The sequence below is a fragment of the Elephantulus edwardii genome, unplaced genomic scaffold (assembly GCF_000299155.1).
Source record: "Elephantulus edwardii isolate Elephantulus edwardi_28Jun2011 unplaced genomic scaffold, EleEdw1.0 scaffold00239, whole genome shotgun sequence".
Lineage (NCBI taxonomy): Eukaryota > Metazoa > Chordata > Mammalia > Macroscelidea > Macroscelididae > Elephantulus > Elephantulus edwardii.
Genome location: NW_006399989.1, coordinates 1,168,194 through 1,185,458, shown reverse-complemented (window position 1 = coordinate 1,185,458; position 17,265 = coordinate 1,168,194). Strand labels below are relative to the sequence as shown.

Here is a 17,265-nt window from a genome sequence, read left to right as displayed (position 1 = left end):
AAAGAATGAATGGAAATCCAAAATCTCTGTAAATGTTCATTAAAATTAATAAAATTTAAAAAAATTATTTAAAAAATAGCTATTGGTACCATCCTTCTTCTTGGGCAGTCTTTACATACTCATTCTGGATATTTTCTCAGACTCTTTTATGATCCTTGACTGATTTGCATAAAACCAGCAATTCTTCCAATGCTACCCAGAGCCAACCTTGCTGCATAAAAAGCAGGTTGAGTCCTCATAGGTTTTGTAGTACTACCTCTGCCAAGGAGTTGATAAGTATGATATGCCATTCTCTAGAAAACCTAAGTCTTGGCTTACCTGGTGGGATAGGGCCTTAAAGGACTGGTCTTGCAGAATGAGGGAAGAAGTTACTACTGCTGTGGACCCTGCTATGCCTAGGCCAACCAAAAGTGGAATTAACACAGGGGCCTGCCTGGGCCTTCCCTGGTTATTGGTAAGTAGCAGGTGCTCTTTCTCTTTCTCCACTGTGTATCAGTACTTGGGGCAGAACATGTTCCAAGACACAAAATTCTCAGAATTGCTGATCATCTTGGTCTAGCATTCTACTTGTGGCCATACATTTGGTCAAACCCTTAGTGCAGGCGAACCAGAATTCCCCTGGAACCTTCAAATAAGGTGTATCTCCTAGTAACGGAAAGCTGATTTTGTTAAACTGTCGAGAGGTGTTGAAAGGGAAGAATATGGCGACTTGTCCAGCCTATAGCTGGGAGACATAAAACAAGATTCACTCCTGGTCACATCCCCTAAGGTCAGGGAGGTGTCCATGAGGTCCAAAGGACAGTCAGAAAGATTGGCTGGGATTGGGCTATTTATATGTCCTATTCCTATATAATAAGGGGGTTAAGAGTCCAGGCAAAGCCAGCAGTCTTGTGCTACCTCAGGTGACATGGTGTTAATAACAGTGTGAATATCTTTAACAAGGCTCAAGAGGGGAACCTCCTACCGGGCTTCAGTTTTGGATTTGTGGACTTTGTGGAGGTGTCTAGGGTTGGTGCCAGCTGCAAGGAGCACTTTGAATCTTAAGGGGTGAATTAGGTTATTATTTGGTCCAGTGGCTTAAGAGACAGCTTTGGGGTCACGGGGTAGGGTTAGATTGTAATTTCTGCCCCCAGGTCTCTATCAGTGATGTATAGACTGAAAACACAAGTTTGCCCTTCTCCCCATATACTCTTTTTCTGGGCTTTTAGGATCTGGAATGTGACGGGATTGCATCTTTGAGGAGACTTGCAGTTCTCCTCATGGGCCAGGGTTATTTTTAAAAACTGGTCTTCCTGTTTCCAGGAGGCAGAAGTTTTGCAACCCCGTGAGGCACAGTGATTTTGTCCCCCCTGGTTACAATGGGGAGAACTACTAGCTGGACAGGTGTAGAACTTCATACCTCTTAGTGCCTGCTCAAATATCAAGTCCCCGAACCCCAATGCCCAGTTTCCTGTTGAAACCCATAACCCCGTCCTGACTAGGACACAGAAGTCTACTGACAAAGTCACCGTGTAGTCAGCAGAGCTAGCGTTTGCCAAAACCTTCCTGTTTTCCGTGTCTCTGAGTTCCTACCTAAACATCTGAGGCAGGTGGGGGTTGGCTCTCAGTCTTTTTATAGCTGGCAGAAGCATACATAGAATTAGGAGACAAATTTTGTAAGCCGGATCTTGGTTGGATCTCCGGTGGGTTGGACCTTCCATCTCATCATCTGATCGTCCTGTGAGGTAGGTGTACTTCAGGTGGGTTCAATGAACCCACTCAGGACATCTCATGACTTTGATGGTGGTCAGGGTGGTCAGGCCTTTCCACTGGGGCTCTAAATTTCCAGAGTGGTGCTTGAAGATTAGGACAAAGTCTCCTGGCAAAAATAAGAAGGGATGCAGTGGTACATCTGGTGATGTCTCTGGTAGACAATGGGTGGTCCAGATTTGGGACAGGACCTCCTTCTGTACTTGCTGGAATGTCTGTCAAGACTGGATTAGTTCAGAGTTAGACAATTCAGCAACGGCCTCTGACTTCACACTCAGTAAGAGGGGAGGGAGTCTCCTAAACATGATTTCAAAAGGAGTAAATCCCGCCCTGTATGGGGTACACTTGTCCTTAGTAAGGCCCAGAGAAAGAGCCTCACTCACCCTTCACCAGTCTCTGAAATTAGTTTGGTCAAAGTTTCTTTGATAGTTTGGTTCATTCTTTCTACCTGTGCTGAGCTTTGAGGTCTGTAGGCACAGTGTAGTTCCACTGTATCCCTAGTGCTTGGGCTATCAGTTTTGACACAGAGGCAGTGAAGGCTGGATCATTGTTGGACTCCAGTGAGATGGGCAAACCAAGTTGGGGGAGTATTTCTTGGAGCAATTTCTTGACTACTATTTGAGTAGTTTCTGACTGGGTGGGAAAAGCTTCTACCCACCCAGAGAAGGTGTCTACCATGATGAGGAGGTACTTATATCCCTCTTGTCCTTTTCCTAATTCAATGAAATCTATTTCCCAGCTCCCCTCTGATTGGATACTCCACATTCTCTTCCCTTCCCACCTCTTCTGATTTGTGGAATTCACTAAAGCATAGCTCTCACAGCACGAGGTAATGTCTCTTACTATTTCATTGAGGCGGGAGATGGCGAATCGCCTTTTAAGTAGTTCCCACAGTTTTCGGGAACCCAGTTAGGTGGAGTTGTGGAGGTGTTGAAACAGCATTCTGTCCAGGCTAGAAGAGATAATGATGCACCCATCTGGTAACCTCAGCCATCCTTGCGGGTCTTCCTCTCCCCCTTGGGCCTTGAAATATTCCTTGTCTTCAGGGCTATACATGGGGTGAGGGGGCAACCTACGTTCAGGGTACACAATTAGGATGTCTAATGGCCCCACTGGTTTTAGGGCTGCTTTCCAGTCTGCAAGATCAGCAGCTTGATTACCTCTGACCTCCAGAGATTCTCCTTTCTGGTGCCCCCAACAATGCACAATGGACACTTGAGTTGGGAGGTGAATAGCTTCTAAGAGGGCCAGAATTTCTTCTTTATTTTTGATAGCTTCACCTTCAATGTGAGCAAGCCCCTCTCTTGATATATCTGTCCATGTACATGTGCGGTGGCGAAGGCATACCTGCTGTCCATATAAATGGTCAGATACTTGTTCTTCCCCATCAGAGAGCTTGTGTCAGGGCTATTCAGCCTTTTGGGCTGAACTCCCCTCTTCAAGGCTTGGGCCTAGATCATCTCACCAAGCATACCTTATTCCATCTTTCAGAAAGCTGTTTCCATCAGTAAATAAGACTTCCTGCAGATCTGAAAAGGGTACATAAGTGAGGTCTGGACAGGAGTCGAGAAAAAAGTCCAGGAACGTGGAGCAGAGATATTCACTACGTAGGGCCTGGTCACCTGGGAGCAGTGTGGCAGGGTTCAATGCTGTGGATTGGGAGAAACAGATCCTTGGGGAATCCAAGAGGAGTGCCTGATACTAAGTGAGGCAAGCATTGGAAACCTACCGATGGTGCTCTCTCTGAAGCAGTGTTTCTACTGAATGTGGGGATGTTACTTCCAAGACCTGGCCAAATGTAAGTTTATCAGTCTCTCTCACAGGCAGACTGGCCACCTGGATGCAACAGGGTCAAGCCATTTAAACAAGTATGCCACTGGCCTTATCCATGGGCCCAGGGATTGGATTAGGACTCCTTTCACTACCCCAGACTTCTCTGCAACAAAGAGGTGGAAGGGCTTGTTCAGGTCAGGCAGACTCAGGGCTAGGACCTAGACCAGGGCCTTCTTCATGTTTTTGAATGTCTCTTGTTGGTCTGATCCCCAACTCGAGAGGAGGTCTCCATCCCCCACTGTGGCAGCATATGATGGCTTAGTCACCTCGGCAAACCCCGCCATCCCAAGAACTTTTCAACCTGTCGTTTGGTTTGGGGAGTTGGAATGTTCAGGATGGTGCTTATCCTTTGGGGAGACAACAGCTTTTCCCCCTCTTATATAATATATCCCAGGTAGGTGTTGTTCCGGGCACATAGTTGGGCCTTCATTTTTTTAAGAAAAAGTAATTTTTTTTAATTGTTAAAAACATGTATGAGGATACAAGAGGGTAAGGGTTTTGGAGCAGAAGAGTGAGGATGGGCAGGGATGAAAACACAGGGCTGCACAATTTAGTGGGTGGAGGGAGGGGGCAAAGGAAATGAGAAAGATCCATTGAGGACCAGAAAAGACAGGGTAATGGTGAGGATAGTTCAATGGTGATTAATTTTTATTTTTTTTTACAAAGAAATTGTCTTATCCACTTGTGGGTTTCTCATTTCAAAGTGGGGTGTAGACTCTCTGGCTTCTTCATGCTGAACAGAGGTGTTGAGGTGAAGGGGGAAGGGGAGCCCACTTTAACACTTTATTGGTGGTCCTGGGTTGAAGCTGCATGCCTTATTGTTAGTTAGAAGATATTTTCCTGACGTTTTCTGCCCTCTGGACTGCAAAGTGTTTGCCAAGGTAAGTCCAGTGGGGATGGCCAGTTGAACGCTGAAGCTCCATTCTCCTTTGCTTCCTTAGCTAGCAGTTGTATCTTCTTTTTGTCTCTGGAACTGGACTCAGGGTTCAGTTCTGGAGCAAGAAACAGTGTTAAGGTTACCTGTAGGAAAGGGAGCAAACCTAGAGAGAACAAACTTGTGAGTTACAAAGAGAAGGGCTTTGGAAGTGTTACTTACAGATGTACTGGGGAAGGAGATGGAGGAAAATGGCTTAGATAAAATTCCTTGTATACACTAGGCGGCTCTCCCCTGGGGCTGGGCGACTGTCCCCTGGGGCTGGGCATCACTCTCCCCTCAATCCCCCCGCCCCAGGTCTGAACCTTACGCTCCACTGAAGACCATGACCAGGGACAGCACTCCTGGTTCCAGAGCTGCCACCATCATCCCCTTCCCTTTCACCGAGTAGTCCGACTGCAACTTGAAGTAGGTATCACTACCCTCCCCCTCTACAAATGGAGAAGGAGCTTTGAGAGTGGTGAACAACCCACCTTGGATCGAAACAATTCTTAGCAGCAATAGTCAAGAAATAAAAAGATGTGATACATTGAAGAGATCTTCTGTCCAGGATCTGTTGTTGTTAAGTGCCATGGAGTCATAGACAGCTCATAGCGACCCTTTGGATGAAATACCAGAACACTTGTATAACTTTCATAATTTCTCTAAGTTCATAGAGTTTCTGGAGGCAAGCTATCTTGGAAGTGGATGCCACTTCTGCTTCCAAGCTTGTTTTAATCTGGGAGCTCCATCAAACACTGTCCACCATGGGTAACCATTATCACATTTGTCACATCAGCGTCACAGTGTTTAGCATTACAGCAACCACGAGTTATTTCTGTACAGCAAATGGACAGACCAGTGATATATCACTTAAAAGAATGTTTGATTAAAAAAAATCAAAATCAGGCCTGAGGGCTATATACTAAAATCACTGACCTTTGGTTTGGTAGCATAACTTTCTATCCACCAGGCCCACAGAGCTCTCTCTATGGTTCACAGCAATTCTATGAACAACAGATCTAGTCCTTGCCCTACCCTATGCCATTCCCACAATCCAAGACATGCTTGAGCCCGTTGCTACAGTCACCGTATCAATCCATCATGTTGAGGATCTTCTTTTCTTCTCTGACCTATCCAAGGAAATTATCTTCACTGACAGTGAGATGCTCTCTCATATCTAGTCCTTCACCTCTTGCGGCTCCATGGTGTCACCGCAGCCGCCCCCTCCTGTTGTCCCCTCCTGTGCCACGGGGCCCAATGCCTGCCACCCAGTCCAGGCTAGGGGACCTGAGGGCTCAGGCCATGGCAGCCCCATGGGGTTGTGGTGGCGTGGGTTCGGTGGCAGGTAGCAGGTAGAAGTGGGACTCACCCATGTTTTTTTAAAGAATCTTTGTCCCTGTAGAATGAGGCTGGCATTGGGGTGGGGTAAGACTGAGAAAAACTGGATGAAATATGTTTACGGCATTGAAGTCTATGGGCGAGAGAATAGTCTAAAAGTATTATATTTTAGGACATTATTTTTATCGTAGGAGTACGCAACGAGGGTTGCAGAGTGGAATATATTTGGGGGTAGGGGGTGGGGTTTGTGGGGAGGTGCGGGGGGGATTGTGTACCAATGAGGGAGTTTTTCTTTTGCTTTTCAAGGAGAGGAGCAAAGGGGGGGGAGGGAGGAGGGGTTTGTGCGGGGAGAGGGGTGCAGCAATGAATGAATGGAGTTCCAAAATCTCTGTAGATGTTCATTGAAATGAAAAATAAACAAACTAAATTTAAAAAAAAAGAATCTTTGTCCTCTTGATGTTGAGCCTCAATTCATATTGGAGACCAGTAGTCAACTGTTTGGCTATTTAGGTATATATAAACTTCAGGCTATGGAGAGCCATGGTGGCCTATTTCAATGTGGCTTGTTACACCTCCAGCTCCTCACTCCACCACCATCTTGGTTATGAAAACTTGTGGCTGTGTGGGGGCTCCGTTGTACCAGCTGTGGGGCCTGGCGCCCACTGCCTGTCCCATGTGAGGGTATCCCTGGGTTCTGGTTGCTGCAGCCCCATGGGGCTGTGGTGGCGTGGGCTCAGCAGTGGGGGGCTGGCAGCCATGGGACTTGCCCATTCTTTTTTGGGAATCTTTGTTCTCTTGATGTTGAGCCTCACTCCACATTGAAGACCAATAATCAACTGTGTAATTTTTCAGTTATAGATAAACTGTGGACTGTGGAGGGCCATGGTGACCCATTTCTATGTGGCTTGCCACACCTCCAGCTCCTTACATTGCTTCCTCCGCCACCACCATCTAGGTTCCTCTGCCACAGTTGGGCCTTCTTAACAGACACCCCAGTTCTTGTAGCTCTGCCAAGAGTCCCTCAGTTGCTTGGCAGCACTCTGGCTCACTGGATGCAGCTAGCAAGAGGTTGTCTAAATATTGTAGGAGAGTAACCCCTGGATATTGTGTCAAGCACCCTTGGAGGTCTCTGTTGAGTGTTTTATCGAAGAGAGTCAGGGAATTCTTAAACTCCTGAACTGTCCCGAGTAGCCCCCATCAGGGTCTGTCCATGCAAAAGCAAAAATAGTCCGACTTATGGGGGTCAAGGGAGTGCTGAAAAAAGCACCTTTTAGATCATGCACGGTATAGACCTGTCGCCTAGGATTCAGTTGACTTTGGAGGGTATAAGAATTTGGAACAGTGGGATGGATGGTTTCTACCTGCTTATTAACTTCCCTCAGGTCTTGGATGGGTTGATAGTCCAATGTCCCTGGATTTTGGACTGGCAAAAGAGAAAGTGGTGTATTCCATGGGGACTGACAGGGCACCAGCTTGTTAATGTGGCTGGCTATCCCTCTGTGTGCTGTTGGCTTTATGGGGTAATGTCTCAGGTGGACCAGAGTGGCCCCGGCTACCAGCTGGACTACCAGAGGGGGAACATAAGTGGTTAGCCCAGGTGGGTTGTCCTCAGCCCGTACTTGGGGTTATAATAGTTTCAGGTCTCTTATATGTGGCAAGTCTATCTCACATTGGATGCTCAGGGATGTAAGCAGGCAATACTCTTGGAGAGGGCACATCACCAAAATACAGGCTGGCTGTGGTTTATCTTGAGTTATCTTGGTTTACCTTGAGTTTTTATCTTCCTCAAAGGAGATGGTGGCATGGCGTTTTCTCAGTAAGTCTCTTCTTAAGAGGGGGTATGGCACTCCAGGGCCACCAAGGAGGAGTGGGTCACAGTTTCAGCTCCAAGTTGGATGGCATATTCTGTTGCCCATGGATAGGGTGCCATCTGGCCAGCAGTACCTTGAATATTGGAGACACGGCCTGACAGTTCCCTTATGTGTCGCTGTAGGATGGAGTGCTCTGCCCCTATATCCACAAGAAAGTATATTCTCTAGCCCCCACTTTCAGGGTGACCACCAGTTCCTGGGGGTTCAACTTTTGGGAACCACAGATCCATAAGTCCTCCTTCAGGGGCAGAACCATTTTCTTGGCTCCCTTTCTGTTTGGGCATTCAATTTCCCAGTGTCTCTCTTCTTTACAATAAGCACACTGGGTGTCCCCCAAATTGGAGCTAGGAGCCTCCCACCAGGGTCTGTTCTGTTGCTGTACATTTGCCTCTTGCTGAGCCTGTAGGGTGGTAATCGTCACTTTCCCCAGCCTTTTGGCCACTTTTCCTTCCAGGGGTTTTTGATTAAAGAACTCTCTGTGCTATTGCCACTAGCTCTGACCTGTTCTTTCCTTTAAACTCTTCAATTCTCTGCAACTTTCTCTTAATGCCTGGGGCTAACTGCACCATAAAGGCCAAATTTACTGCCTGTGCATTTTCAAGTGCCTCGGGATTAATAGGGGTGTAGACCCAGTAGGCAGGAGTGGCATCCACTTCCTAAACAACATGCCTCTGGAAACTCTATGAACTTTGATAAATGTCGATAGTTATAGAGGGGCTTCAGGCCTTTTGTTCATAGGGTCGCTATGAGTTGTGCTCAACTTGAAGGCAATCAACAACATACCCTATAGACATAAAGGGGGTGTCCAAGAAAGCTGCCAGTGACTCACCTGACTTCTGTACGACAGTGCTTACCTTGGAGAGATTAGTGGGCCTCCTGGCAGCCTTCCTGAGTCCCTGCAGCAAAGCCTGGTGATAGGTGTTGAGAGACTCCTTACCTCTCTTAGTATTGGGGTCCGACTCTGGAACGGGAGGATCCACTCTAGTTGAGCTTCCTAATCCACTTCCTTGGCTCCTTCTGGCCCAGGGCCCACCTTCCTGGCTTCTGCTAGAATCCTTTCTTCCCCACCAAAATAGAAAACTATAGGCCAATATCTCTTATGAACATAGATGCAAAATTCCTGAATAAAATACTGGCCAATAGAATCCAACGATACATCAAAGAAATAATTCACCATGACGAAGTGGGATTCATAACAGGTATGCAAGGATGGTTCAACATAAAAAAACAATTAATGTACTTCATCACATTAACAAAGCAAAGAACAAGAATCACATGATTCTATCAATTGATGCAGAAAAGGCCTTTGACAAAATCCAACACTCTTTCCTGATTAAAACACTCAACAAAATAGGATTCGAGGGGAATTTCTTCAACATAGTAAAAGTATTTATGAAAACCCGAGAGCCAATATTGTTCTCAATGGAGAGAGGTTAAAGGCATTCCCTTTAAGAACAGGAACTAGGCAAGAATGCCCACTATCACCTCTCCTATTCAATATTGTATTGGAAGTCTTAGTGATAGGAATAAGAGAAGGAAATAAGAGGTATCCAAATTGGCAAAGAGGAGGTAAAATTATCTCTCTATGCAGATGATATGATAGTATACTCAGAAAACCCTAAAGACTCTGCAAGAAAACTATTGGACATAGTTGATGAATTCAGCAAAGTAGCAGTATACAGGATCAACATACAAAAATCAGCTGAATTTCTGTACAGTGACAAATAGAATACAGAGCTGGAGCTAAGAAAAATAATACCTTTCACAATAGCTGATCACAAGATTAAATATTTGGGAGTAAATCTAACCAGAAGCACAAAGGATCTATTCAAAGAAAATTACAAAACATTACTGCAAGAAACAAAAAGAGACCTGGAGAAGTGGAAGAATATCCCTTGCTCATGGATAAGAAGACTCACTGTTGTGAAAATGGCAATAATACCAAAGGCAATTTACACTTTAAATGCAATCCCAGTACAAATACCAATCTCATTCTTCAACGAGATGGAAAAGGTAATCTCCAGTTTCATTTGGAATGGAAAGAAGCCCCAAATAAGCAAAGCACTCCTTAAAAATAGAAAAAAGTAGGAGGCATCTTATTCCCTGATTTCAAACCCTACTACACTGCCGTGGTGGTTAAGACAGCATGGTACTGGTACAATGACAGCACATAGATCAATGGAATAGAACTGAGAACTCAGAAATCAACCCATCTACCTATGGTCACTGATTTTTGACAAGGAGATGAAAATCAGTCAAATGGAGAAATGACAGCCTTTTTAACAAATGGTGTTGGCAAAATTGGAAAAATATCTGCAGAAGACTCAAGCAAGATCCGCACCTCACTCCATATACAAAAACCAACTCAAGGTGGATCATGGACCTAGGACTAAAACCAAGGACTATAAGCTTTATTAAAGAAAAACTTGGACGAACCCTAGTAGTCATAATCCACAACATGAACAGTCTTCCAAGTATCCTGAAAAATCTACAACCAGGAAAAGATAAAATAGATGAATGGGACCTTGTAGGAATCAAATCCCTATGCACATCCAAAAACTTCTCCCACAGGGTTAAAAGGGAAGCCACAGACTGGGAAAAAGTATTTGGTAATGATATGTCAGATAAGGGATTTACGTCTAGAATTTGTAAAATACTTGAGAACCACAGCAAGATAAAGGTAAATAATCCAATTGAAAAATGGGCACAGGACATGAACAGGTACTTCACCAAAGAAGACATTCAGATGGCCAACAAGCACATGAAGAAATGTTCAAAATCCCTAGCTCTAAGAGATATACAAATCAAAACAACTATGAGATATCATCTCACCCCAGTCAGAATAACAAAATTTAACAGAACAGCAAGCAACAAATGCTGGCGAGGTTGTGGAGAAACTGGAACCTCTATTCACTGTTGGTGGGAGTGTAATATGTTGCAACCACTGTGGAAAGTTGTGTGGCACTTTCTCAAAAAGTTGCAAATAGAGAAACCATTTGACCCAGCAATTCCACTACTGGGAATATACCCTAAAGAGACCATAAATGACATCCAAGCAGATATATGCACACCCATGTTCATCGTGGCTTTGTTCACAATAGCTGGGAGTTGGAAACAAGCTAAGTGCCCATCAACAAACGAATGGATAGAGAAGCTGTGGTATATTCACACAATGGAATACTACGTTACATTGAAAAACAAGGAACTCATGCAGTATTATTGAAAATGGGTGACCCTGGAGGACATTATGCTGAGTAAAGTATCTCAGTCACAAAAGTACAAATACTGCATGGTGCCACTGTTGTAGAAAGTGACTGACATCAGGGTTGGGGTAAGACTGAGAAAAGCTGGATTGATTATGTATACTGAATTGAAACAGATGAGGGAGAGAACAGTTTAAAAGTGATATATGATAGCATATTATGATTATCACAGGAATTAAGAAGTAAGGTTGCATAGTGGAGTGCATTTGGTGTAGGGTGGGGGAGGGGGGCAGGGTTGGGGTTGGGAGGCATTGTATATATACCAACAAAGAAGTTTATCTTTTGCTTTTCTTTTTTCTTTATCTTTTGCTTTTCAAAGAGAGGAGTGAACTAGGAGGAGGGTGGTAAAGAAAAAAAATGCATCAATGAATGAATGGAAATCCAAAATCTCTGTAAATGTTCATTAAAATTAATAACAAAATTTTTTAAAAAAAGAATCCTTTCTCCTTCCTCTGATGTAAAGAGAGTCTGCAATAACTGCTAGCAATCATTCCAGGTTGGCTGGTGTGTAAAGAAAATGGACTGTAATAGCGAAATTAAAATTTGAGGCTTCTCAGAAAAGGTTGGGTTCTGGTGCTCCAATTGTAGTGGTCAATAGAGAAAAAGAAAAGACATATTGATAAGTCACCTCCCCCATATAACTGTCTAAGGGGAAGAAGGGGATCAGGCTGGTGAGCAATAGCGAGTGCTTCATTCACTGGACCTGCCAGATCACCATAACTTTGTCTGGTTCGAGTATGTGGAGGAGACAGAGCAAGGGTGCCCTCAGACGTGGTGGAATCTGGGGAGAGAGTCTGACCCTTAGGATTATATGGAGGTGGAGGGACCAGGTCCTCTTCAGGAGGGCTTGGCAAGACAGAATAAGTAGTGGGACCAGCCTTAGCCTGCTTGGGGAGTTCTCGGGCGACCAGAATTCTGCTGTCAGTTTTTATAGAATAAGTTTTTAGCCAGGGTAGAGGGCTCAAAAGAATATTTTGCCAAATATCAATGTAAGTGGTCCAGATGTCCAGGCTTCCCTGTGACCACGTCCCAAACATTTCAGGCTGGTTTGGGCCAGCCCACATTCATAGTGGGCCTCTTCAACTTATAGAGGGTTCTGAGACATTTTTTGAGAGCTTTACACCATGTTAATCTCCAGCTTCCGGAAAATAAGCATCCCTGATATGAGTATGGATACACCCTAAGGGGGGAGAGGGCCAAGAAGATTTCCCCTCCATGAGTATAGTAAAGAAAAGAGGGCATAAAATGCAGTAAATAAAGAGGACCCAGGCTGTTCCAATGACACAGAAGGGGAGAATAATATCCTGGACCACCTGGGCTGAGGGTAGAGGGAGATGAGTCGTCAGAGTCTCTCAGGTGCACATGTGCAACTCAGGAAGACAGATAACTGGCCTCGAGATTGGTACATCTCCATTGGTGAAAAGAGTGCGATAACAGAAAAAACTGCCAGGCAGCTTCAAAGAGCGAAGAGAAAAGTACTTGCTCCAGACAGAGGAGGAAGAGGGAGGGAGGACTCCTCAGAGTGTCATGGAAGACCCAGAAGATAGAATCCAAAAGACCAGGAAGACCCCATGGGTGCGAAAATTGGGGCATGGTGAGATTTAAGAACAGGAAAAGGTGGCTCAAAGGGCCCCAGACAGAAACGAAGCTGCCTGGGGGGTGAGAGGGGCTGGTGGATAAAGAAAGATGTGAGTGAGCAGGACTTGGGTCTCCTCATGTAAGGGACAGAGGCTACAAAAGTCAATGGCTGAGAGACTTTGATGATGAATCAAACCACAAGTTTCTCTGGAAATTGGAAAGCAGGCATGAGAAGGTAAGACACCTTTTGCCGGAGCAATAGGTATAAGAATACACAGAAGGTTTTAGATGATGTAAAAGGTGTTTAACCACAAGAGGGAGCTCGTTGCCTGCAATTGTAAAGAAGAATTGGGGACCTAATTGAAATAGACAATTTCTCCTACCCAACATCAAACAGATAAAAGACACTTAAAGGATACACAGAAGCAGACAACTCAGCTTCCCTGGCCAGAGGGTTCTCACTCTATCAAGATGCTCTGGTGGGAAAGCACAGGCCCGTAGAAACAGATACAAACCAACTTTCCAGATCAGAGGACCCTCTATCAGGATCCTCTGAGAGGGGAACTCGAGTTGAGTCTGACCTCTTCCCCAACCTGAAGGAGAAGGGGGGGGGGCCTGGGTCATGTCAGATCCTCCCCAGTCTCCACCTGACGATTGCAACACAGACCAGAAACAGAATGAATTAAAATTCTTACCTCTTGGGAGTCTTTAGAAGGACCTCGAGTCCATTTGGCTTCTCTCAAGATGACGGGAAGGCCCTCTACCCTTTCCCAAGGTCCTGGAACATCATCAGGTCGTGCACTCTCTGGGTAGGATGTGGCCCACCCGCCATTCGGGAGCACAGAAGGGTTTTTCAGCATGTCTATGTATCTGACTGGAGCCTCCAAATGTTGTGCCCAATGGATTAAGAAACACTTGCTATAGGATTACAGGTGAGGCTGTTTATTAACTGCGTGGCAGGGGTCCCAGTAACGAAGCAGGACTTCCCCTACCTCCCTTAGCTTTAGCTAGGAGCTTTTATACCCTTACTCGCCTACACTTATTCCCCCCAGATGTTAGGCTACTTGGGCCCAGGCTACAATATCCTAGTCAAGGGTAGGTACAGTGACATAAAGTGTACAGTGCAAAACGTCTACATCTTGGGTTTATAAACAATTGTTTGTTGTTGATTTGCTGTCTAGTTGACTCATAATGATTATATAAACAAAAGATCTGAGGCCTTTCTATAGTTATCGTTGTTTCTACAAGTTCATAGAGTTTCTAGAGGCATGTGGTTTAGGAATTGGATGCCATTCCTACTTCCAAACCTGTCTTAAACTGGGAGCTCCACCAAACAGTGTCCACTATAGGTAACCATTATGGCATTTGAGACCCCAGTGGCACAAAGTTCAGCGTTACAGCAAATCCAGATTTCCTCAGCACAGCTAATTGACAGAAGAGTGTTGTACGACTTAAGTAGAATGTTCCTCCAAAATACAGTAACAAAGGATTAAAATATGGGCCCTCCAGGAGGTCTTGTTGACTCTAAACAAGAGGCTTAAATAAAAAAATAAGCGAACATCCCACACCAAACCTCAACCAAAACAAGAGAGCCCATCTTAAGTGTCTTGTCTCTTTGGGCCAACACTAAATTTTAGGGCTCGGGGCAGAAATTTTCCACACACAGGGTTTGGTTACTCAAATGGAGTGAGTGCTACATAAGATGGAGTCTATTTGGCTTCTCACAAGTATCTCAATTTGTGGTTGGCTATTGTAAATAGTATTGCTTTCTTGTCTTCCTTTTCTGAGTTCTCTTTGTTACTGTAGAGGAATCCCACTGAATTTTTTTAAAATTTTGATTTTTAAATCCTGCCACTTTGCTAAATTGTTCTACTAGCTCAAACAGTTTTCTTTGTTGAGTCCTTGGGGTTTTCTGTGTACACTATCATGCCATCTGTATATAGTGACATTTAACCATCTCTTTGCTGATCTGGATACCTTTATTTCCTTCTCTTGTCATATTGCCCTAGCATGTACTTACAATACAATATTGAAAAGACGTGGTGACAGTGGGCATCCTTGTCTTGTCCCTGTTCACAAGAAAAATGATTTTAATCTTTCTCCAATGAGAATGATATTGGCTCTCAGTTTTGCATATATATTTTTCACTATATTGAGTGAATTCCCTTTTATTCCAATTTTGCTGAACGTCTTTATCAGAAAGGGGTATTGGATTTTGTCAAATGCTTTTTCTGTATCAATTGCTAAGATCATATGGTTCTTGTAATTTTCTTTGTTAATATGTGGAATTACATTGATTGTTTTTCTGATGTTGAATCATCCTTGCATACCTGTTATGAATTGCATTTGGTCAAGATGAATTGGTTTTTTATGTTCTTTTTTTAAATTAATTTTAATGAAGGTTTTCAGAGACTTAGGGTTTCCATTGTTGCATTTTTTCTCCCTGCCCACCCCCTCCCCATCAATTCACTCTTCTTGAAAAGTAAAAGAAAAACTCTTTCCTTGTTAAGCAATCCCTCCCCCCAAGTCTACTCCAATGTGCAGCATTCATTCTGGACTCCTGTCATGACAATAATACCCAATTAGATATCCCTTTTAAGCAGTCCTCTCCCTTGTCTGTTTTAATGCAGTATACATCATTCCTCCCTTCCTTCTCTGCCTTCCCTTAACCCCGATGTCAGTCCCGTTTTATAGTAGTGGCCCTATGCAATATTTGTCCTTTTGTGACTGAGATATTTCACTCAACATAATGTCCTCCAGGGTCATCCATTTTGCATAGTATTTCATTAGTTCCTTGTTTTTCAGTGCTGCATAGTATTCCATTGTGTGAATATACCAGAGCTTCTCTATCCATTCATTTGTTGATGGACATTTGGGTTGTTTCCAGCTCCTTGCTATTGTGAACAAAGCTGCAATAAACATGGGTGTTCATATATCTGCTTGGGTGGTGGTTACGGTTTCTTTAGGGTAAATTCCAAGAAGTGGAATATTTTCTTTATGTTCTTTTGGATTCTATTGATAGGATTTTGTTGAGGATTTTTGCATATATATATTCGTGAGAGATATTGGTCTATAGTTTTCTTTCTTGGTAGTATCTTTGCCTGGTTTTGGTATTAGGGTGATACTTGCTTCATAGAATGACTCTGGTGTGACTCTGGTAGTGTTCCTCCTTTTTCTATTTTTTAAAAATAATTTAAGTAGAATTGGTGATAGATCCTCTCTGAATGTCTGGTAGAATTCAGCTGTGAAGTTAACTGATCCAGGACTTTTCTTATGGAGAAGTCTTTTTATTGACCTGTTAAATTTCTTCTTTTGTGATTGGTCTGTTCAATTTGGTTTGGTTTTGTGTATGGTGTGAGATGTTGATCTTCTTTTCGTTTTCTGAAGGTAGATGTCTATATAGTTTTGGGAGCACCGTTTGTTAAATAGGCTGTTGTTTCTCCACTTAATAGGTTTTGTTTCCTCATCAAATATCAACTGACTGTAGGTAGTTGGGTTGATTTCTGAGTTCTTGATTCTACTCCATTGGTCTATGTGTCAGTCCTTGTACCAATACCATGCTGTTTTGATTACTATGGCTGTGTAAAATGTAAAATGCCTCCTACAAAATTGTGGTTTTCAGAAGCACTTTACTTATTCTGGGTATCTTTGCTTTCCAAATAAAACTGAAAATTGCCTTTCCTATCTTCTTGAATTTGGTATCTATATTGGAATTGCACTGAACCTGTAGATTGCATTTGGTTGGATTGTCATTTTCACAATGTTCAGGCTTCCTACCAATGAAAAGGGTATATTTTCCCATTTATTTAGGTATCTTATTGTTTCTTATAGTGTTTTGTAATTTTCCTTATAAAGATCTGTTGTGTCTCCATTGTTGTTAGGTGTGGTGGAGTTGAGTACAACTCTACACTATGAACAACAGATTTGAATCCTATCCTTTCTTGTGCTATCCTTACAATCTCTAACACACTCAAGCCCATTGCCAGAGTCACTGTGTCAATTCAACAGGTTCAGAGTCTACCTCTCTTTTCCCATCCCTCCACCCTTGCAAGCATGAGGTCCCTCTCCAAAGAATAACCTTTCCTAGCAAAAAGCCTGAAGTATGTAAGGCCTCCAAGGAGCACTCTATCTGACCTTTACCAAGACATATGTTTGTGTTCTTTTGGAAGTCCATGGGATATTCAGTACTATTCTCCAACACTTCGGTTCATTGTCCAGCTCTCAGATAGATGTATAGCAAGTGACTGTAAAGACTACAGCCTGAATCAGGTACACCTTAGTTCTCAAACTGATGTCATTGATCCTCAATAATTTGAAGAGGTCCCTGACTACAGACTTTCCCAGTGCAATACATCTCCTAATCTCCTGATTGCTGGTATCATGTGTATTGATTATGGATCCTAGTAAGATGAAGTGATTGGCAGTTTCAATCTTTTCTCCAACTATCATGATATGTCCATCAGTTCATGGTTAGAATGTTTGTTTTCTTGATGTTGAGACATAATCCATATTGAAGCCTTCAGTGTTTAAGCTTTTGCATCAAGTGCTTCAAGTTCTCCTTACTTTCAGCAGGCAAACCACATAATAAGTTATTGATAAGTCTTCCTCTAATCCTGATGCCACATTCTTCACCATAGAGTTCAGATTAAAGAGGAATGAAGAAAAGATACAACCCTGACACACATCTTTCCTAATTTTATTTATTTATTATTTTTAT

The 17,265-nt window shown here is 43.5% G+C and overlaps 1 pseudogene; it reads right to left on the bottom strand.

Moving 5' to 3' along the window:
- Window positions 1–2,658: 2,658 nt before the first annotated feature.
- Window positions 2,659–17,265, bottom strand: part of LOC102843356 — a 76,902-nt pseudogene continuing 62,295 nt past the window's right edge.